Source organism: Schistocerca nitens, chromosome 9 (genome assembly GCF_023898315.1).
Source record: "Schistocerca nitens isolate TAMUIC-IGC-003100 chromosome 9, iqSchNite1.1, whole genome shotgun sequence".
Classification (NCBI taxonomy): domain Eukaryota; kingdom Metazoa; phylum Arthropoda; class Insecta; order Orthoptera; family Acrididae; genus Schistocerca; species Schistocerca nitens.
The window spans coordinates 50,412,139-50,436,930 of record NC_064622.1 but is presented as its reverse complement, the minus strand read 5'-3'; positions in this window follow the sequence as shown (position 1 = coordinate 50,436,930).

The following is a 24,792-nucleotide window of genomic DNA, read 5'->3' as shown; positions in this document are numbered from 1 at the left end:
ATCGCTGCTGATATAATTTGGCACATTTTATGTTTCATTTATGTTGCAAGGAATTGTTCCAATTAAACAACATCTTGACATGGCTAAAGGTTCCGTGTTACCAATCTTACGAATGGTCCAGCGCAAGCCATTGCTATGGTACTATTCATTCTATGAAGCCCAATGAAGGAATATTTTCAGAGGAATCACTCACGGTCAAACTTACAATGAACGAACCTTACGCAAAAATGCATTCTCAAGAGACCGAAGTTTGTATTAAACACCATTAGAAATTTATACTCTGGTCACATTGTTGTTGTTGTTGTGGTCTTCAGTCCGGAGACTGGTTTGATGCAGCTCTCCATGCCACTCTATCCTGTGCAAGCTTCTTCATCTCCCAGTACCTACTGCAACCTACATCCTTCTGAATCTGCGTAGTGTATTGATCTCTTGGTCTCACTCTACGATTTTTACCCTCCACGCTGCCCTCCAATGCTAAATTTGTGATCCCTTGAAGCCTCAAAACATGTCCTACCAACCGATCCCTTCTTCTAGTCAAGTTGTGCCACAAGCTTCTCTTCTCCCTAATCCTATTCAATACCTCCTCATTAGTTACGTGATCTACCCACCTTATCTTCAGCATTCTTCTGTAGCACCACATTTCGAAAGCTTCTATTCTCTTCATGTCCAAACTATTTATCGTCCATGTTTCACTTCCATACATGGCTACACTCCATACAAATACTTTCAGAAACGACTTCCTGACACTTAAATCTATACTCGATGTTAACAAATTTCTCTTCTTCAGTAACGATTTCCTTGCCATTGCCATTCTACATTTTATATCCTCTCTACTTCGACCATCATCAGTTATTTTACTCCCTAAATAGCAAAACTCCTTTACTACCTTAAGTGTCTCATTTCCTAATCTAATCCCCTCAGCATCGCCCGATTTAATTTGACTACATTCCATTATCCTCGTTTTGCTTTTGTTGATGTTCATCTTATATCCTCCTTTCAAGACACTGTCCATTCCGTTCAACTGCTCTTCCAAGTCCTTTGCTGTCTCTGACAAAATTACAATGTCATCGGCGAACCTCAAAGTTTTTACTTCTTCTCCATGAATTTTAATACCTACTCCGAATTTTTCTTTTGTTTCCTTTACTTCTTGCTCAATATACAGATTGAATAACATCGGGGAGAGGCTACAACCCTGTCTCACTCCTTTCCCAACCACTGCTTCCCTTTCATGCCCCGCGACTCTTATAACTGCCATATGGTTTCTGTACAAATTGTAAATAGCCTTTCGCTCCTTGTATTTTACCCCTGCCACCTTCAGAATTTGAAAGAGAGTATTACAGTTAACGATGGCAAAAGCTTTCTCTAAGTCTACAAATGCTAGAAACGTAGGTTTGCCTTTTCTTAATCTTTCTTCTAAGGTAAGTCGTAGGTTAGTATTGCCTCACGTGTTCCAACATTTCTACGGAATCCAAACTGATCTTCCCCGAGGTCCGCTTTTACCAGTTTTTCCATTCGTCTGTACAGAATTCGCGTTAGTATTTTGCAGCTGTGACTTATTAAACCGATAGTTCGGTAATTTTCACATCTGTCAACATCTGCTTTCTTTGGGATTGGAATTATTATATTCTTCTTGAAGTCTGTGGGTATTTCGCCTGTCTCATACATCTTGCTCACCAGATGGTAGAGTTTTGTCATGACTGGCTCTCCCAAGGCCATCAGTAGTTCTAATGGAATGTTGTCTACTCCCGGGGCCTTGTTTCGACTCAGGTCTTTCAGTGCTCTGTCAAGCTCTTCACGCAGTATCTTATCTCCCATTTCATCTTCATCTACATCCTCTTCCATTTCCATAATATTGTCCTCAAGTACATCGCCCTTGTATAAACCCTCTATATACTCCTTCCACCTTTCTTCCTTCCCTTCTTTGCTTAGAACTGGGTTGCCATCTGAGCTCTTGATATTCATACAAGTGGCTCTCTTCTCTCCAAAGGTCTCTTTAATTTTCCTGTAGGCAGTATCTAACTTACCCCTGGTGAGACAAGCCTCTCCATCCTTACATTTGTCCTCTAGCCATCCCTGCTTAGCCATTTTGCACTTCCGGTCAATCTCATTTTTGAGACGTTTGTATTCCTTTTTTCCTGCTTCATTTACCGCATTTTTATATTTTCTCCTTTCATCAATTAAATTCAATATTTCTTCAGTTACCCAAGGATCTCTATTAGCCCTCGTCTTTTTACCTACTTGATCCTCTGCTGCCTTCACTACTTCATCCCTCAGAGCTACCCATTCTTCTTCTACTGTATTTCTTTCCCCCATTCCTGTCAATTGTTGCCTTATGCTCTCCCTGAATCTCTCTACAACCTCTGGTTCTTTCAGTTTATCCAGGTCCCATCTCCTTAAATTCCCACCTTTTTGCAGTTTCTTCAGTTTCAATCTGCAGTTCATAACCAATAGATTGTGGTCAGAATCCACATCTGCCCCTGGAAATGTCTTACAATTTAAAACCTGGTTCCTAAATCTCTGTCTTACCATTATATAATCTATCTGATACCTATTAGTATCTCCAGGATTCTTCCAGGTATACAACCTTCTTTTATGATTCTTGAACCAAGTGTTAGCTATGATTAAGTTATGCTCTGTGCAAAATTCTACAAGGCGGCTTCCTCTTTCATTTCTTCCCCCCAATCCATATTCACCTACTATGTTTCCTTCTCTCCCTTTTCCTACTGACGAATTCCAGTCACTCATGACTATTAAATTTTCGTCTCCCTTCACTACCTGCATAATTTCTTTTATCTCCTCATACATTTCATCAACATCTTCATCATCTGCAGAGCTAGTTGGCATATAAACTTGTACCACTGTAGTAGGCATGGCCATTGTGTCTATCCTGGCCTTAATAATGCGTTCACTATGCTGTTCGTAGTAGCTAACCCGCACTCCAATTTTTTTATTCATTATTAAACCTACTCCTGCATTACCCCTATTTGATTTTGTATTTATAACCCTGTAATCACCTGACCAAAAGTCTTGTTCCTCCTGCCACCGAACTTCACTAATTCCCACTATATCTAACTTTAACCTATCCATTTCCCTTTTTAAATTTTCTAACCTACCTGCCCGATTAAGGGATCTGACATTCCACGCTCCGATCCGTAGAAATTTGTCTGTTGTCTGATGTACTCAAACTAGAACTTAAAAGCAGGCAAATTAAACTGGCGACTTCGCGTCTCTACCTTTTATTGTATTTGCTGCGTCGTTTTTCTTTGTTGCATGGACAATAGGATCATGTCTGACGAGCCATTGCCACTAGATATATTTTGTAAATACCAAACAAAAAGGCGAACCATTGGAATTGTTCATTAAACCTTGTATCTACACTGCATACTTGGATCCGAGGTAAGGCATTGCAGTTTTACATTAGCACGCTAGTCCAAGTGCTTTCAGTAGTTGTAGCTTCCTTCGTAGCTTTGTCAAAATTTTCCGTAACCGTAGCAGTTATTTTTGCGCAAGATCGCTCATTCTAAATTATTTTTATCATACAGTTTATAACAAAAATAGTCATACCATTCCACAAAATGTCCAGAATTAGTCATTTGCTATGTAAAATTTCAAGCAGCCATTAATGTTAATTATTTCACCATTAATTGCAGTTCTTGCTGTGTTGAGACAACATTGTTGCCATACGAAATTAATTTCATGAATTCATACTCAAACAAGTTCAAAAATTTTTCTTCAAATTTACATTACGTGTAGCACATGGTGGTAACACGTAAACAATCAGCAAAAATGGAACACGACAGAAGACAGACACAAACCGAATCCTACTTGGACATTGGACTAAACATTGACAATTATCTCAGAGTTGACGCCTACAGTAACGATCAGTCAGCGGTTAACATGCCTAGTGACGGAAATTTCGTAAATATGCCGACCACTAGTCAAAAAGCTAAATCAAGCTCAGAGCCCATTCTTGTCCGTGACGTCATGTCAAACGACGTGGCGGGAGCAGAGCAGTTTCCGTTGACAAATGTTGCCAGTGTGTTTGAGTGAAAACAAAAATCTGATGACCGAAAACAAAAAAGACATTAACGAACACATGACAGTTTTAAAAACGCGACGTGACGAGACTAAGGTTGAATTAATAGCACTAAAAACTTGTAATGACAGTTTGTGTGAAAGAGTAGACGAAATTAAAACGAGTCTGAGCGGACAAGTGTCCGAACTTGACTCAAAATTTTCCGAATTGAAGTTACAGCGAGAAAAAAGACACAAAAGACGTAGAAAGTATTCAAATTGAAATCAAACATTTAAACGCTACATGCGAAGCTGTATCACTCAAATCAAATCGCATCCGTCTGTTCATAACTCAATAAAAACGCACATTACTGTAATTGAAGACAAAGATAACACTATGGATAAACAAATTACAGACAATCTGCAATTACACACTGACAACTATTTTGCCAACATAAATAAAGAATTCCATGACTGGGTTCATCAGCAAGATAAATATTTTTACTAGTGTATAGAGGAAATATTACCGACGGTTGTGCACGACACTGTAGCTAAATTTGTCAAAAATAATAAACTTGCCATAGCTGAGGCAGCTCAACGTAACGCACCACAACAGAAACAACTAAACGATGACATACTACCGGAGTGTAGTAATACTAATAATCAAAGTGTTCGCTTTGGTAATAAAAACAGATTCATGTATGACACGTATCCTCCGTACTCAATACAGACAAAAAAATGGTTCAAATGGCTCTGAGCACTATGGGACTTAACATCTGAGGTCATCAGTCCCCTAGAACTTAGAACTACTTAAACCTAACTAACCTAAGGACATCACACACATCCATGCCCGAGGCAGGATTCGAACCTGCGACCGTAGCGGTCGCGCGGTTCCAGACTGAAGCGCCTAGAACCGTTGGCCCACACTGGCCGGCATACAGACAACAACCGCACACACCCGTACACATGACACCTAATTACAATCGTAACATTTATGGGCAGTACATTCCTTTCAATTCACCAGCCGATCACTACAATAATTACGGTGAAAGCAATCGACATTACACTGACAAAGAATAAGAAAGCCAGATTAAACATCGGCAATGTCAACCTTTTATCCCAGAAAAACGTACTGTATGTCCTGTAACTTTTCTGAAAGTATTCACAAATGAGTTCCCGAGAGCATGGAGTGACTGAAAGAGAATTTCTTACGTTGTAGTTTACATCCAGGGTGAAGCATATTTCTGGGGGTATAATGAAGCCGACCGATGCGTGACTTATGAACAATTTGGAAGAGCTTTCTTGGCCAAATTTTTAGTCGCAATCGGTACAAGAACGGCTTAAGAAACAGATTGTGGAACCAGAGCCTATCAGTACTAAACATGGCAATTTGGCTGGAATTTTTAGAAATATTTCAATATGGGACACTTTCTTGATCAACCTGTAGCTAGGTGCGATATACTGCGGGCACTGAAAGCCAGATGGCTTTTTAACGTTAAAAAGAAGTTACTGAACATTCCAGACATCGATGCAGAATATTTTCTGACTGTCCTTGATTCTGTTGATATGTTATATGAGGATCAACGTTCCGCACGATAAAACAGCTGCCACAATGTTTACGGCAGTGGTATGCAAAATGCTCAGGCTAGCCAACTTAATCCTTGCGCTCCGGCCGCTGTCGGTTACGTAGCGCAGCAGAATCAACAGCTTCCTTCCGCAAACAAATGCATGTATCAAAATCAGCAGACACACCCCAATATGAACAATAATCATATCACAGACAACAGGCGGTAACCTACACAACAGGTGCTGCAACAACAATAATGGAAATAACAGAAACAGAAACAACAAGAATTGGAACAAAAACAAAAACAATTTTCAGCCTGTAGAAAATCAACAGCAAAACTGAATCAATAACTACGGTAATGCGTACCAAAATACTGGTCCACCACCTCAGTACAATATCAACACAGATCCGTGGCAAATGCCACAACAGCCTGTACAAAATCAAAATTCGACTTTACCCACCAAAGCAGGAAAATCAACGAGTTCAACTATAAAAGCCGCAACAGCTTGGAGAGTGGCATATACAATACCCTAATGTAAACATAATGGAAGCGCTAAGTGAAACTCCACCACCACCTGTATCAACGCCGGCCGAAGTGGCCGTGCGGTTAAAGGCGCTGCAGTCTGGAACCGCAAGACCGCTACGGTCGCAGGTTCGAATCCTGCCTCGGGCATGGATGTTTGTGATGTCCATAGGTTAGTTCGGTTTAACTAGTTCTAAGCTCTAGGGGACTAAAGACCTCAGCAGTTGAGTCCCATAGTGCTCAGAGCCATTTGAACCTGTATCAACACCTGCACCAATTACGACGACGTCAAACTAAATACAGTCACTACTGTACACCAAGGCCGTGGCTGAAGAAGGTTCAGGGGGCGACTTCAATATGAAATGACTGTTTGATACACCCACTGATGAACAGCACAATGACTATGTAGCAAATAGAAGCAGCAACCATTGTTATTTATACGCTACAATCACGATGAGAGCGTATCTGATGAACTGTTGCAGGAAAATATACAATGTCGTTCATTTAGCAATGAAATATGTTTAGCTACAACTACTGGTATAGTAAGAGGTATTCCAACCAGTATTGTTTTGGACACAGAAGAGGTTGTGAGTGTTTTGTCGTATACTTTCCATAAGAAAACGACTGAATTTGTACCTGTGCCAGAGTTTCCTGTTCGAAAGTGTAAGATTTTAACTGCCGTAGGTAATAAGTGCAGTAGTGTTGCTAGGTTTTTGTGACCATTAAGATAGGTAATGGAAATGTACAATGGCCATTCCTCGTGGCCCAGATTCTAGTTACTGATTGTATTAGGTTTGGATATGTTATGTGAGAAGGACAGTATTATTCACTTATAGAAATGCAATGTTTCCTTAAACATAAGGGCAGTGAAATCACGATTGACGTGGATACCAGGACTCTCAAACATGACAAATATTGTAATGGGTACAAAATAAAATTTTGGCAAGAGAGCGACGAAACAAACACACCGACACACGTACGTCATGTAGAATATGATCATTTGAAAATAATGATTAGCCGTAAGTTCAGTGGATCAACTGCTGTTACTGGTGATGAACGGAATGGGCTTTATCAAGTACTATGTATATATGGGTCTTGACTAAACGACTAGATGTAATTAAGTCATACGTTTATAAAATTACAGTCAAGCCTCACCAAATTTTCTATCACAAAAACATATAATGGACCACGACCTGGGGTGTGGCAAGAACGTAAACAGATGTTTCAGTGGAAGATCATCGAACATTCCACATCTCCCTACTGTAGCCCATTACTTATTGTCAAGAAACATAACGAAAATATTACACTGGTGTTGCACGTACGTGCCATAAATGAAATTATACTACCTGTACGCAAGAAAACAGAAAATTTAGAGGAACAATTACAGACATTTTTAGATGCTAAGTACTTTTCTACGAGTGACTTGAGAAATTCGTTTTGGCATGTGTTAATCACTCCTGGTTCTAGAAAATGTACTGCTTTCACATTCGGGGGGCTAACATATCAGTTCTATGTTCTTCCTTTCGGATTGAACGTCAGGTCATGCGTTTCTATTACTCCTTTGGATGCTGTGCTTGGTGACGAGTTAATTGAGACTGTTAGACATTATGTCGATAATCTTTTGATAGCCACTGAGACTTGGAATGAACATCTTGACACCCTTGAAAAGATTCTGGATAAAGTCAAAATCTGCTTGTAATGAGGTTAGGTATCCTGGACAAATAATTAATGCACAAGGTATACGCCCTGATCCATGTATGTTGGACGGTATTAGGAATTTTCCTTGTACTCGCACTAAAAAGCAACTGACGACATTTCTAGGATTCTGTTCTTTCTTTCGAAGTTTCCTGCCACAACTACTGAACAGTAAGCATCTCCTAGATTTACTTAAGAAGAATCAGGTGTGGATCTGATCTGAGCAGTGCCAGCAAGAATTTGATTCATTACGCACGCATTGGTGAATGCAAACATTTTAGACCATCCAGACTTTAGTTTAGATTTATGTATGACGTGTGATACGTCATGCAGTGGCTTGGGTTGTTGCCTATTTCAGGTAGATAACAACGGAGAAGAGGAAAAGGTAAAAAATCATTGGATTTTCAAGCAGTGCTTTAAGTGAATGTGAACGTATTTATTCAACCACTGAACTTGATACTCTTTCTATTGTCTGGGCTTTCAAAAAGTTGAACTATTATTTGTATGGTAAACACACGAAAATTTTTATATATTACCAAGCTCTGATATTTTTGCTAACATGTAAGTTAGTTCATCCTAGATTATCAGACTGGGCTTTATCTCTGCAGAATTAGTCATTTGAGATTGTACATATTAAAGGAAACACACCACCATTGTTGATGCTTTGTCTAGTCTTCCACCAGGTATCAATGATTGTAACACTGATTTTGGAAATGCTAACGGCTGCAGAATACTCCTAATGCAGGATATACAATATTACCAATATTACATTGATCTGTGTATAAATATGGCAGTACAAAACTCTGATCTCCACTGGAACAAGATAAAAACTTCAGTCAAAGATCAACGTGACTTTCCATACTCTAGCCGTTATCTGATATATAATGATATTTTGTTCTATCTTCGTCGTCCTGATGGCTCTAACTGATGTGTATAAGCACTCGGAATGCAACTTAATCCGGCACACACACTTAGTTGGGGGACATTATGAAATGAGAGAATTGGAAGGAAAATCAGCATTGGCCGTATTTTGTTGTCTTATTGTCAGAAAAATCGATTTTCGGTCACTTAGTGACCATCCTCAGTGCTGTAATATACAATTAAAATTGGTAGGCAATGGTATCAAGCCTTAACCATAAGCTTCGAGCGATCACATCAACAAAAAACGGCCAATGCTGATTTTCCTTCCAATTCTACCCAATATTTGGTCGTGGTGCACACAACAAGCCATGGAGTCTCCGATCAATTATGAAATGAATAAGTGCCTTGCAAAACTTACCAAGTATTGTTAGTTCACTGAGACAAGGGATTCACAATGTACTTAAAACAAGCATAGCTGGTGAGGAATATAAACGTCAGAACCCATTTTCAAAGACGGCTATATTCCATACTACCCAGCAAACCACTGGAGACTGTAAGTGCCGGCTGGAGTGGCCGAGTGGCTCTAGGCGCTTCAGTCTGGAACCGCGCGACCGCTGCGGTCGCATGTTCGAATCCTGCCGCGGGCATGGATGTGTGTGATGTCCTTAGATTAGTTAGGTTTAAGTCGTTCCAAGTTCTAGGGGACTGATGACCTCAGATGTTAAGTCCCATAGTGCTCAGAGCCATTTGAACCATTTAGACTGTAAATACGTATATAAGTGGTCCACATCCAACAAGTAGTGGTGGTGTGAAGCATATTTCTAAACTCGTTAAGCTGTACGCCATAAAATCTCCAACTGCTAACTCAATCATTAGATAATTCTGACGTGACTACATTCCTCATGCAGGAAAGCCCAAAGCAATTTTATTTGATAACGCCACGTATTACACAGGGTACAAATGGCGTGAATTCTTAAAGAACAATAGTATTAACAGCATATTTATCTCGAAGTTTAGCACAGAATCTAATCCCACTGACAAGTTTTCAGAGAATTAAACCGATTCATGAGGACATATACACCTACACAGCATTCTAACTGGGTACGTTGTTTGTCACTATTTGAAGAAATCCACAACAACCTGAATATATATGACACAGCCTGTACACCTAACGAGCTTATATTGCACCGCAAAGAATCAAATGAGTAGAGCGAACCGTTTCCAAAGTTTTCATTTCAGCAGCTGTCGCATGATAGAGAAGTACTGACCACACTGACGGAACATGCTAATGCAAGAAACTGATACTACTCTAGTGCTATTAAGGAAAAAGTCAGGAATTCAAGCATGCAAGCACTATTGCATACTCACCACAAATCTTCTGCACTAAAGTGGCGCAACGCAAAGTGGCGTCTGCTGTACGACGGTCCATATTTAGTTGTCAACATACTGCATCTTGGTACATACCTGTGACGGAGCCCAAAAATAAATAGAGTCATTGGGCTTTACGCTCATTGAGACTTAAGAGTATTTTGTTCTAAGCAGTAAACATATATCTATAAGTAATGAGTAAGTAAACCGTATGTTTATAGAACACACGTACTTCTAAGTACTACTGCAGGGAAATTAGGTAGCATAAGAAATTTTATTTCAGCTGATCAAGCCAGCAGCAGATGAAGAAAGAAGAGATTCAACTTCGTCAAACGTAAATAAACAACATCAGCATAAATTTTAACGCAAATGGTATGATGACATTTACGAAAGTGTGATGAAAATATTTTTGAGACATGACTGACTAACTGTAGCGCCGATGAAGGACTATTCATGACTACTGAGTGACGTGTACACAAAAATCACACGACAACCTAACACTATCAACTAGGAACGGATTAGATTACTTCGTACTGCATGACACATGTCATATGTGAAGCCAGGCCCATATAATCTCTCTACACACACTTTTAACGCGAGAATTCTGTAGGTTTGATTTTAGTGTGTTACTTTAGACGTTTTTCCATTAGTATATGTGCGCTTGGGCTTGTTGGCTCAAGTATCCAGTGGTTGTGTCTAATCTTTCCCATTTCAGGTGACATCACTCAGGAATGCAAAATTTGACTAAAAAATCTAAAATGTTTGTAAGATTATGTAAAGCCAAAATGTAATATTTTTATGTATAATTATCTATATTGATGTAAATTAAATTGTAATATGGTGGTATCTAAATGTGATCAGAATTTGTAATATGTATCAAAATGACTAAAACCACGAGATTTACTGAAAGAGACTGCATAAAAAGGCATTCTGCATACATCGCAATGCCTGTAACCGCGATGAAGTTGTTGTTGTTGTGGTCTTCAGTCCTGAGACTGGTTTGCTGCAGCTCTCCATGCTACTCTATCCCGTGCAAGCTTCTTCATCTCCCAGTACCTACCGCAACCTACATCCTTCTGAATCAGTATAGTGTATTCATCTCTTGGTCTCCCTTTACGATTTTTACCGTCCACGCTGCCCTCCAATGCTAAATTGGTGATCCCTTGACGCCTCAGAACATGTCCTACCCACCGATCCACTCCTCTTGTCAAGTTGTGCCACAAACTTCTCCCCAATTCTATTCAATACCTCCTCATTAGTTATGTGATCTACCCATCTAATCTTCAGCATTCTTCTGTAGCACCACATTACGAAAGCTTCTATTCTCTTCTTGTCAAACTATTTATTGTCCATGTTTCACTTCCATACATGGCTACACTCCACACAAATACTTTCAGAAACGACTTCCTGACACTTAAATCTATACTCGATGTTAACAAATATGTCTTCTTCAGAAACGCTTTCCTTGCCATTGCCTGTCTACATTTTATATCCTCTCTACTTCGACCATCATCAGTTATTTTGTTCCCCAAATACCAAAACTCCTTTACTACTTTAAGTGTCTCATTTCCTAATCTAATTCCCTCACCATCACCCGACTTAATTCGAGCACATTTCATTATCCTCGTTTTGCTTTTGTTGATGTTCATCTTATATCCTCCTTTCAAGACACTGTCCATTCCGTTCAACTGCTCTTCCAAGTCCTTTGCTGCCTCTGACAGAATTACAATGTCATCGGAGAACCTCAAAGTTTTTATTTCTTCTCCACAGATTTTAATACCTACTCCAAATTTTTCTTTTGTTTCCTTTACTGCTTGCTCAATATACGGATTGAATAACATCGGGGAGAGGCTGCAACCCTGTCTCACTCCCTTCCCAACCACTGCTTCCCTTTCATGCCCCTCGACTCTTATGACTGCCACCTGGTTTCTATACAAATTGTGAATAGCCTTTCGCTCCCTGTATTTTACCCCTGCCACCTTCAGATTTTGAAAGAGAGTATTCGAGTCAACATTGTCAAAAGCTTTCTCTAAGTCTACAAATGCTAGAAATGTAGGTTTGCCCTTCCGTACTCTATTTTCTAAGATGTCGTAGGATCAGTAAAGCCTCACGTGTTCGAACATTTCTACGGAATCCAAACTGATCTTCCCCGAGGTCGGCTTCTACCAGTTTTTCCATTCGTCTGTAAAGAATTCGTGTCAGTATGTGTGCAAAATTGTTTAAAACTATTCTTCACACATTTCTATGAGGATGATCATGATGAAACATGTGAGACATGAGTTTCTCCTGGCGTATACAATTTTCAAACAACTTACGGGAATTCAGGCACGTAGTATTAACAGCGACCGCTGTTAATACTACGCGGCTGAATTCCCGTTAGTTGTTTGAAAAATGATGAAATATTTATGTAAAAACTTGTTAACAAACATTCTATGTGCATCGGTGGATAAACTGTGAGCGCGATGGAACTGTACATGTGTAATGCAGTAACATTTGTAGTTCATCTCCTAGTGACATTTACAGCGATGCAACTGTGCAAAATAAGGAACTGGTAAACCACTGGACCTACGTTCGCGACGCACAAAAGCATTGAAGCCCATTCCACGGGTGGAGGAATTTTGGATAGGACTTCAGGGAATGTAATGTTCTCGGAATACGACGGGCACCCTCGCCTGTACAAATGAAGGACTGATGAAACATTTTGCCGTCCGAGGTCTCGCATCCACGCCTTCACGGAACTTACGTTTCGGAATGGAAATCTTCTGGTCTTCAATCACGTGACGCATGACCTAGGAAAAACCATGTTATCAGTGTAAGTAAACAGTGCAACGAGTGAACATTTCCACATATCTCTCGTCAAATCTTTGAACAGTGACGACGATATGCAAACTACAAAGGCAATGCTTATCTTTGCGTTATTATTGTATGCATTGTGAATATGAACTGCAAACGACGGCCGGCCGAAGTGGCCGTGCGGTTAAAGGCGCTGCAGTCTGGAACCGAAAGACCGCTACGGTCGCTGGTTCGAATCCTGCCTCGGGCATGGATGTTTGTGATGTCCTTAGGTTAGTTAGGTTTAACTAGTTCTAAGTTCTAGGGGACTAATGACCTCAGCAGTTGAGTCCCATAGTGCTCAGAGCCATTTGAACCATTGTGCAAACGACGACACGCCATGCAAAGACAGCTAATCTGATACAGAAAGACATTTTAAATGCAGTACTGTCCGTGACAGACAATAAACCAGCAATGAAATGTATTTTGCTGTAACATATGTAGTAGTTTTAAGGTTATTGTACCTATTTTATCTGTTAGTGCTTTTTTTTAATAACGTGATGGAATTTCCCGTACATTGGGCAGTCTGGCTCACACACACATACGAACTGTACATACACTGTGCTTACCGTGCTGCGAGCTCAACTAACGGCTACTGCCAGACTGAAATACACGCGACTGCGCATGCGCGGCAGCCGTAACAGCAACATTCACGCGCCTCATTCAGATACTGTATACCATGTATTTAGATATTGTACTGAATGTGCTTTAGGGTAAATTGCTCGCCTGCAGGTGCGTCCTTTCGCCTCTCAATTCTGGGGGCAATTTAAAGGCACATTTGCACGATGGTCGTTGACATATTGCAAAAACGTATATATATATATATATATATATATATATATATATATATATATATATATATATATATGTGTGTGTGTGTGTGTGTGTGTGTGTGTGTGTGTTGAGAATTTAAATAAAGAATTACTTAAGATATTGATTAGTATAAGAGGTTGTATCCACTGTGGCGTTAGCCGCTGAAACATTAGAATAATTACGGAGTTCGGTTGTCTTGCCGAGAAGATGGAGCCTTTTTTGTTCTTGCAGCCGTGCAGATCGGATGCGTATCTTCCATCGCTGCAGATAATTATTGAGACGCAGTTCTACTAAGCGTACTCATAGTTACATACAGCAGCAGAATTAAAACAAGTGTCTATGTAATTACTTTAGTGTAATTTTTGTTAATTCAATGATATTATTTAATCTTGTGTTTCATTCTTGTTGCACGCTATTGTTCCAATTAAACGGCGTCTTGGTATGGCTAAAGGTTCCGTGTAACACATCTTATGAATGGTCCAGCACGAGTCAATACTTTGGAATTATTCAATCTATGAAGTCCGATAAATAAATATTTTCAGAAGAGCCACTCACGTTCAAACTTACAATGAACAGACCTTGCGCAAAAATCCATTGTCAAGTGCCCGAAGTTTGTATAGCATTGGAAATTTATACTCTGATGACGTACTATTGTCATTATCTATTGTTATTTGTCTGTTGTCTGATATACTCGAATTGGACCGGAAAAGCCGATAAATTAAACTTTGTTTTGCGATATAATTTCAGGGGAAAAAACAGGCCCACTGAAAATAAACAGAATGAATTTACTAGTTAGTACCAAAAGGAACTGACCGATATTTTAAACAAACAGTAGACTGACGCAAAATGATAGTGGGGTCGTCAAGAACGGGCCGTGATGACTTAACTGACTGTCTGTGCCCTTAGCTGAGTGATGAAGGCGAGAGACAGTTATCGTTTGCTGCTGAGATCTATCCCCAGCAACGTGACTGGGAGTAAAACCCCGGCCACACTCTGGCCTGCGGTGTGGAGACCAGTCCAACAGCCCTTCCTCCCTACACGGGTACGAGCAACGTGGTACCTTGTGCTAACCGAAATTACGTGACACGACACAGGTTGCACGCTATTTTCCTCTGCCTACAGTGCCACCTCCCTGACACTGACGAACTCTGTTTAACAAGTGGAACAGGGTTTGACGAATGGACGTTAGTACAGAAGATCCTCGTCTGTCACCTTCGTGCATCACCTCACACGATTGACCCCCGGCTCATTCTATGCCCGAACGATATTTACTTCCCGACCGCGAAGAACCACGGTCCCACCTTCTTTAAAGGCATGTCCATGGTTCCTTCCTATTGGCGATATCTCCACGGCAATTATAGCTTAATTGAGCACAATCGTCGCTATCAACAAGTGTTCGTGAATTACTTTTGCAGTGTCTTCATAAACTCCCATGACAGTAGGGTGGGGGGGGGGGGGGGGTTCTGGGCAGAAGAGACCCCTGTAGCGAACCTTCACACGAAGCGAACCAATGAACATTGTCCATAGATGGGAAGCGTGCGTCGAATGGCGTGAAGGATTTGGTTTTCATGATTGGTTCAAATGGCTCTGAGCACTATGGGACTCAACTGCTGAGGTCATTAGTCCCCTAGAACTTAGAACTAGTTAAACCTAAGTAACCTAAGGACATCACAAACATCCATGCCCAAGGCAGGATTTGAACCTGCGACCGTAGGGTTTTCATGATTATTTTGCTTTCCTTTGACCGTTTGGTCTTGTTTAAGCAATATACACTATGCGGTCGACCGAGCGAGGTGGCGCAGTGGTTAGACACTGGACTCGCATTCGGGAGGACGACGGTTCAATCCCCCGTCCGGCCATCCTGATTTAGGTTTTCCGTGATTTCCCTAAATCACTCCAGGCAAATGCCGGGATGGTTCCTCTGAAAGGGCACGGCCGATTTCCTTCCCCATCCTTTCCTAATCCGATGAGACCGATGACCACGCTGTCTGGTCTCCTTCCCCAAAACCAACCAACTATGCGGTCGAAAGTATCCGGACACCCCCGAAAATATTCGTTTTTCATATTAGGTGCAATGTGCTGCCACATAATGCCAGGTACTACATATCAGCGACCTCAGTAGTCATTAGACATTGTGAGAGAGAAAAATGGGGCGCTCCACGGAATTCACGGACCTCGAACGTGGTCAGGTGACTGAGTGTCTCTTTTGTCATACTTCTGTACGCGAGATTTCCACACTCGCAAACATCCATAGGTCCACTGTTCGGATGTGATAGTGAAGTGGAAACGTGAAGGGACACGAACTGCCCAAAAGCGTACAGGCCGACCTCGTTTGTTGTCTGTCAGAGACCGCCGACAGTTGAAGAGGGTCGTAATGTGTAATTGGCAGACATCTATCCATACCATCACAAAGGAATTCCTAACTACATCAGGATCCACTGCAAGTACTATGACAGTCAGGCGGAAGGTGAGAAAACTTGGATTTCATGGTCGAGCGGCTGCTTATAAGCCACACATCACGCCGGCAAAGGCCAAACGACGCCTCGCTCTGCGTAAGGAGGATAAACATGGGACGATTGAACAATGGAAAAATGTTGTGTGGAGTGACGAAACAACGGTACACACTGTGGCGATCCGATGGCAGGGTGAGGGTATGGTGGATGCGGCGAACGTCATCTGCCAGCGTGTGTAACGCCAACAGTAAAATTCGGAGGCGGTGGTGTTACGGTGTAGTCGTGTTTTTCATGAACGGGGCTTGCACCCCTTGTTGTTTTGCGTGTCACTATCACAGCACAGACCTACATCGATGTTTTAAGCACCTTCTTGCTTCCCACTGTTGAAGAGCAATTCGGGGATGGCGATTGCATCTTTCAACACGGTCGAGCACCTGTTTATAATGCACGGCCTGTGGCGGAGTGGTCACGCGACAATAACATCCCTGTAATGGACTGGCCTGCACAGGCTCCTTCTTTGGGATGTTTTGGTACGCCGACTTCGTGCCAGGCCTCACCGACCGACATCGATAGTTCTCCTCAGTGCAGCACTCCGTGAAGAACAAGCTGTCATTCCGCAAGAAACCTTCTGGCACCTGATTGAACGTATGAGTACGATAGTGGAAGCTGTCATCAAGGCTAAGGGTGGGCCAAAACTATATTGAATTCCAGCATTACCAGTAAAGAGCATCACAAATTTGTAAATCTTTTCAGCCAGGTGTTCAGATACTTTTGATCACATAGTGTAATTCTAGCAATTTCCATTCTCTTATTAGTTCTTAGATGTTTTGAGTTCACTCGTGTGTTGGAAGATAGACGCATGATGTAAATGTGATTTTTTTAAAAAATAAAAAAGAAATAAAGAAATTATTTCATTTTGAAAGAAAAGTAGTTAGGTTATCTGACTGCCAAGCAGCGGGGACCGAGTTCGAGTCCGGGCCGCATGTTGCCGACGTCATTGCCGCGTGGGGTCACCGCGTGGTGTGAGGTGCCTGGCCATGGTTTGCGCGGTTCCCCCCGTCGGAGGTTCGAGTCCTCCCTCGGGAATGTGTGTGTGTATGTGTTGTCCTTAGTGTAAGTTAGTTAGAATGAGTAGTGTGTAAGCCTAGGGACCGATGACATCAGCAGTTTAGTCCCATAGGAACGTACCATAAATTTCCAAAATTTCTTCATCATTATTCTGTTATCATCGACCAGCAAATCGCCCAGTGTGCCGTCAACGGAAAAGACTTGCAACTCAGCGAACTAACTTACCCATGTGTTGACCCCTGGCCACCAGTGCCACATGATCATTTCAGTTTACTTAATTCAATTAGTGCCTGGAATTTTGCCTCAGACAGTGCACTTGGACGTTCTACGATTGTTCTAAAAACGGTTTCTAGTTCGGTCCTCGAGGAAGGAAGAGAGAGTAGTCGCTGTTAGTACGCAGGCGGTCGGTCGTAGTGGTGTATAACCGGAAACTGATGTGTGGTAGTTTGATTCTGGTGCTGAAGTAGCCTACTGATATCTTTTCTTTGGATCCTTTTAATTATTCCAGGAATTCCTTTCAGGCGTAGTGAGACTGGAAAGACTACTCGAAGCAAAGGTATTTGATTTTAAATGACAACTTAATTTGTTTAGCTTTGATATAGACAAGTGACATGGTGGATAAGAAAATCATTGTGGAGGCTTATAATATGCACGCATATTTTATGGTATCACAACACAGCATTTAAACACATTTTTTGAACGCCGGCTAAGGGAAAAGAGTAGACAACTGGGGACAGCATCTTTGTTGTCTGCTCTGAGTCATAAACGTTCATCGGCATCCACTACGAAATGTGTTTCTTGACTTCCGCAAGGCGTTCGATACAGTTCCCCACAGTCGTTTAATGAACAAAGTAAGGGCAAATTGACTATCAGACCAATTGTGCTATTGAATTGAAGAGTTCCTACACAACAGAACGCAGCATGTCATTCTCAATGGATTGAAATCTTCCGAAGTAAGAGTGATTTCAGGTGTTGCGCAGGGGAAAGTCGTAGGACCGTTTCTATTCACAATATACATAAATGACCTTGTGCATGACATCGGCAGTTCACTGAGGCTTTTTGCGGATGATGCTGTGGTATATCGAGAGGTTGTAACATTGGAAAATTGTATTGAAATGCAGGAGGATCTGCAGCGAATGCTGTGCGGGGAATGGCAATTGAATCTCAATGTAGACAACTGTAATGTGCTGCGAATACATAGAAAGATAGATCCCTTATCATTTAGCTACAATATAGCAGGTCAGCAACTGGAAGCAGTTAATTCCATAAATTATCTGGGAGTACGCATTAGAAGTGATTTAAAATGGAATGATTATATAAAGTTGATCGTTGGTAAAGCAGATGCCAGAGTGAGAATCCTAAGGAAATGCAATCCGAAAACAAAGAAAGTATGTTACAGTACGCTTGTTCGCCCACTGCTTGAATACTGCTCAGCAGTGTGGGATCCGTACCAGATAGGGTTGATAGAAGAGATAGAGAGGATCCAACGGAGAGCAGCGCGTTGTGTTACAGGATCATTTAGTAATCGAGAAAACGTTACGTAGATGTAGGATAAACTCCAGTGGAAGACTCTGCAGGAGAGACGCTCAGTAGCTCGGTACGGGCTTTTATTGAAGTTTCGAGAACATACCTTCACCGAAGAGTCAAGCAGCATGTTGCTCTCTCCTACGTATATCTCCCGAAGAGACCATGAGGATAAAATCAGAGAGATTAGAGCCCACACAGAAGCATACTGACAATCCTTCTTTCCACGAAGAATACGAGACTGGAATAGAAGGGAGAACCGATAGAGGTACTCAAGGTACCCTCCGCCACACACCGTCAGGTGGCTTTCGGAGTATGGATGTAGATGTAGATGTAGATGGGAACAAGATTGAAAAGACATATAGTTCAGGCAACGAACAGAACACAACAGTTGCATGCGTGAGACGTTTCAGGTGATCACTGGTTTGACTATGGCTTGGGTTTTTCTGCTGTATCACACCGGAGGGAGTGAACCACTGCAGTCTATTAACGGTTCAAAAGGATGAGATTAAGCCTGAGTTATAGACGCGCACTGTAAGAATTTAATTTTGACTGCTGACGGTGACCGTATATTGAAACCAAACGCGCAGTCATTGTCCGTTACGTGTCTTACTCCCACCATGTGGACCGGATACGGGACAAACGTACCAAAATTTCGGACAGAGATTTACTGTCAGCCACCTTAACTCATGTGACCGAACTTATTAAGCATCTACTGACTAAGGTGAAATTAGGTGTAAATATGTGAAACACAAGTACACTGTAGCCCACAAAGCAAATCATGTTGCACATAAAGAAAAGTACATCCAGTCTACACAGACTGGTTTCGAAAATACGACACACGATAACTGCTAGGAATTACATATTAGCTAGTGAAAGGAAGGCACGACTGGGTGAAGTCACAGATTAAAAACAACCACAATTAAACAACATATGATCTCGCATAACGGAAGCCACAGCATTTCTGTTGCAATTCAAAACCTGATAAAATTACGAATCCCGTCCTACTTCATCAACGATAATAAACATGTGAAGCGAAGAAACAATTAAACTTAGCCACTAAATAAACCATTCTAATACGTTTATTCACGATCATTCGACACGGACGTTCTGAGGGAACGTCCGCTCGCTTCCCCGTCTTCTGGAAAGACCACCCAAGATGGCAGGTGTAGAGGACTTCTCTCTGTCTATCACAAATGCTGAGGGAAACCGAACAAGTGAACAAGTGCCCATGACCAACCTCTACAAATCAAAACAGTTAGCTTTTAGCTCATCTTTGACCTGACCTCCCTCTTTCTGTTCTTTGCTGTACCTGTACTGAAGTTGGTACAAGACAGAAACTCCCCCTGTACCTTTGGTTCGTCAACTACCACATTCAAAACCACCCGTGTTTGAGCATACAATATATGAAAAGATAGGGAAAGGAAGAAAGGACACACGGCGTACACAATAGGAAATAAATGAAACGTATTGAACCATATTTATTCCACAGGCATGTCCATGTACATCTGATAGTGATGTGACTGGATTGAAATACCAGAGCACAGGCAATTAACGACTTTCAGAATCTGCATTTACAGCCACAACAACAAGGAAATCTTTGTGTACAACATAAACAGGTACTAAAGGGACGTTCTCAACCATGGGGCAGCACCGATTGTTCCGTTCCATCTTACCTCAAAACATGATTTTAACTCTTCAGATTTTATAGCTGACTACGTTATGTAGCAGATGAAATGCTTTCTCTGTAAAATATCTTCAAAGATACAAGCATTAAGTTTATGAGCAAAGAGTAATCTAGTAGTAGCTTTCTGTTGTATGATTTATATACCTACATACCACTTTGCTGTTGACCTGCAACACCATCTCAGTACAGAGTTAATAAGATTAGAGATGGGCAGAAACTGAGCCTCATGCAACAATTCCTTATGACTGTCCATATGGTCTGACTAGAACTTCGATAGAAAATGTTGTTGTAGTGGTGGTCTTCAGTCCTGAGACTGGTTTGATGTAGCTCTCCATGCTACTCTATCCTGTGCAAGCTTCTTTATCTCCCAGTACCTACTGCAACCTACATCCTTCTGAATCTGCTTAGTGTATTGATCTCTTGGTCTCCATCTACGATTTTTACCCTCCACGCTGCCCTCCAATGCTAAATTTGTGATCCCTTGATGCCTCAAAACATGTCCTACCAACCGATCCCTTCTTCTAGTCAAGTTGTGCCACAAACTTCTCTTCTCCCCAATCCTATTCAATACCTCCTCATTAGTTACGTGATCTACCCACCTTATCTTCAGCATTCTTCTGTAGCACCACATTTCAAAAGCTTCTATTCTCTTCTTGTCCAAACTGGTTATTGTCCATGTTTCACTTCCATACATGGCTACACTCCATACAAATACTTTCAGAAACGACTTCCTGACACTTAAATCTATACTCGATGTTAACAAATTTCTCTTCTTCAGAAACGATTTCCTTGCCATTGCCAGTCTACATTTTATATCCTCTCTACTTCGACCATCATCAGTTATTTTGCTCCCTAAATAGCAAAACTCCCTTACTACTTTAAGTGTCTCATTTCCTAATCTAATTCCCTCAGCATCACCCGATTTAACTTGACTACATTCCATTATCCTCGTTTTGCTTTTGTTGATGTTCATCTTATATCCTCCTTTCAAGACACTGTCCATTCCGTTCAACTGCTCTTCCAAGTCCTTTGCTGTTTCTGACTGAATTACAATGTCATCGGCGAACCTCAAAGTTTTTACTTCTTCTCCAAGAATTTTAATACCTACTCCGAATTTTTCTTTTGTTTCCTTTACTGCTTGCTCAATATACAGATTGAATAACATCGGGGAGAGGCTACAACCCCTGTCTCACTCCTTTCCCAACCACTGCTTCCCTTTCATGCCCTCGACTCTTATAACTGCCATCTGGTTTCTGTACAAATTGTAAATAGCCTTTCGCTCCCTGTATTTTACCCCTGCCACCTTCAGAACTTGAAAGAGAGTATTCCAGTTAACGTTGTCAAAAGCTTTCTCTAAGTCTACAAATGCTAGAAACGTAGGTTTGTCTTTTCTTAATCTTTCTTCTAAGATAAGTCGTAAGGTTAGTATTGCCTCACGTGTTCCAACATTTCTACGGAATCCAAACTGATCTTCCACGAGGTCGGCTTCTACCAGTTTTTCCATTCGTCTGTAAAGAATTCGCGTTAGTATTTTGCAGCTGTGACTTATTAAACTGATAGTTCGGTAATTTTCACATCTGTCAACAACTGCTTTCTTTGGGATTGGAATTATTATATTCTTCTTGAAGTCTGTGGGTATTTCGCCTGTCTCATACATCTTGCTCACCAGATGGTAGAGTTTTGTCATGACTGGCTCTCCCAAGGCCATCAGTAGTTCTAATGGAATGTTGTCTACTCCCGGGGCCTTGTTTCGACTCAGGTCTTTCAGTGCTCTGTCAAACTCTTCACGCAGTATCTTATCTCCCATTTCATCTTCATCTACATCCTCTTCCATTTCCATAATATTGTCCTCAAGTACATCGCCCTTGTATAAACCCTCTATATACTCCTTCCACCTTTCTGCCTTCCCTTCTTTGCTTAGAACTGGGTTGCCATCTGAGCTCTTGATATTCATACAAGTGGTTCTCTTCTCTCCAAAGTTCTCTTTAATTTTCCTGTAGGCAGTATCTATCTTACCCCTAGTGAGACAAGCCTCTACATCCTTACATCTGTCCTCTAGCCATCCCTGCTTAGCCATTTTGCACTTCCTGTCGATCTCATTTTTGAGACGTTTGTATTCCTTTTTGCCTCCTTCATTTACTGCATTTTTATATTTTCTCCTTTCATCAATTAATTTCAATATTTCTTCAGTTACCCAAGGATTTCTATTAGCCCTCGTCTTTTTACCTACTTGATCCTCTGCTACCTTCACTACTTCATCCCTCAGAGCTACCCATTCTTCTTCTACTGTATTTCTTTCCCCCAAATGGCTCTGAGCACTATGGGACTCAACTGCTGTGGTCATAAGTCCCCTAGAACTTAGAACTACTTAAACCTAACTAACCTAAGGACAGCACACAACACCCAGCCATCACGAGGCAGAGAAAATCCCTGACCCCGCCGGGAATCGAACCCGGGAACCCGGGTGTGGGAAGCGAGAACGCTACCGCACGACCACGAGATGCTCTTTCCCCCATTCTTGTCAATTGTTCCCTTATGCTCTCCCTGAAACTCTCTACAACCTCTGGTTCTTTCAGTTTATCCAGGTCCCATCTCCTTAAATTCCCACCTTTTTGCAGTTTCTTCAGTTTCAATCTGCAGTTCATAACCAATATATTGTGGTCAGAGTCCACATCTGCCCCTGGAAATGTCTTACAATTTAAAACCTGTTTCCTAAATCTCTGTCTTACCATTATATAATCTATCTGATACCTTTTAGTATCTCCAGGATTCTTCCAGGTATACAACCTTCTTTTATGATTCTTGAACCAAGTGTTAGCTACGATTAAGTTATGCTCTGTGCAAAATTCTACAAGGCGGCTTCCTCTTTCAATTCTTCCCCCCAATCCATATTCACCTACTATGTTTCCTTCTCTCCCTTTTCCTACTGACGAATTCCAGTCACCCATGACTATCAAATTTTCGTCTCCCTTCACAACCTGAATAATTTCTTTTATCTCGTCATACATTTAATCAATTTCTTCATCATCTGCAGAGCTAGTTGGCATATAAACTTGTACTACTGTAGTAGGCATGGGCTTTGTGTCTATCTTCGCCACAAGGGTGGGGGACGTATGCTATATACAAGGTTAGAAAATAATAAACGTAGAAGACAAGTACAAACAGTCAAATCCCTTCATCTCTGTAGCACAAACACAAAATAAATTTTAGATGGGAAAAGCCCTACAAGGCTTTTGTTGTGGTTAATGTCGGAAGGAAACACTTGAAGTCAAAGAGGATCCAGGAGATAACGTAACGTTGGAAGAAATCGTGGATGCCCTCAACAGACTGAGAAACGGGGAGGATGTTTGTACAGACGGATGTGATTCAGACAGAATTGATTTCGAACTCTTCAAATGCGGCTACAGACTGTAGAATGTTTAAGGAAAGTCACGGGGATTGTAAGAAATCGGCAATAGTTCCGCAGAAAGTTATTCGTTCAGAAATTAATTACAATGTTGTTGGGATAGTTGCTAATCATCTGGGGTGAACAGAAATATCATGTAAAGGTTTACATTCAACAGTATATTTAGCGTCTTAATTGTTCTCTATTTGCTTAGTGGCCCTAAAATGTGGCAACATTGACCGATGTCACAACGTGTCTTCTACATGCAATGATGGAGTACATAGAGTTTTAATTGAATATTACAACAATAGTCACTTGAAAAAAATATGTGACACTGGTGCCCTCCGCCACACACCGTTGGGTGGCTTGTGGAGAATAAATGTAGATGTAGATGTAGATTTCACCTTTAGTAATACTGCTTGCACAAAGCAGTGAAGTTCACGACGTTTCTCTGCAGTTGTATCTTACATAGCATTAAATGTGACTGATGCAATCACATGCTTTTAAAGATGTATTGTGTGTAACCGCGCCATGAAACAATCTTGGAACCCGTCAACGTATTTGCAACATACCACCACTCCCTACAAGTTACGCTTGCTAACGATGTGCAACGATGAGGCACAACTTTGTTTCTTTCACAATCGATCTCTTTTAATGTTGCGATGTCTTTGGTACTTGAGGTGAGGTACGTGGACCGTTCGGCTTTTCTGTAAGCGAGGAATGTGAGATTATTTTTTACTGACCATTTCACAAGTAAAGTCTAGTCTCGAAGAAGAAGATACTAGACGTCGTGGAGGAATAAGCCTTGCGTGATCGTGTAAAGCAATCGCACTGCGAACAGTGGAGCTAATAACGCCAAATTTTGTCATGATTACGCATACTGCCGATGGTCTTCAGCCTATGTCTCGCGGAACAGGGCAATGTAACTGCTGTGTTTTCTTGCAGTACCACTAAAGAATTGTTCTAGCCGCTTCACGACCAGCACCTGGTGCGATGTTACAG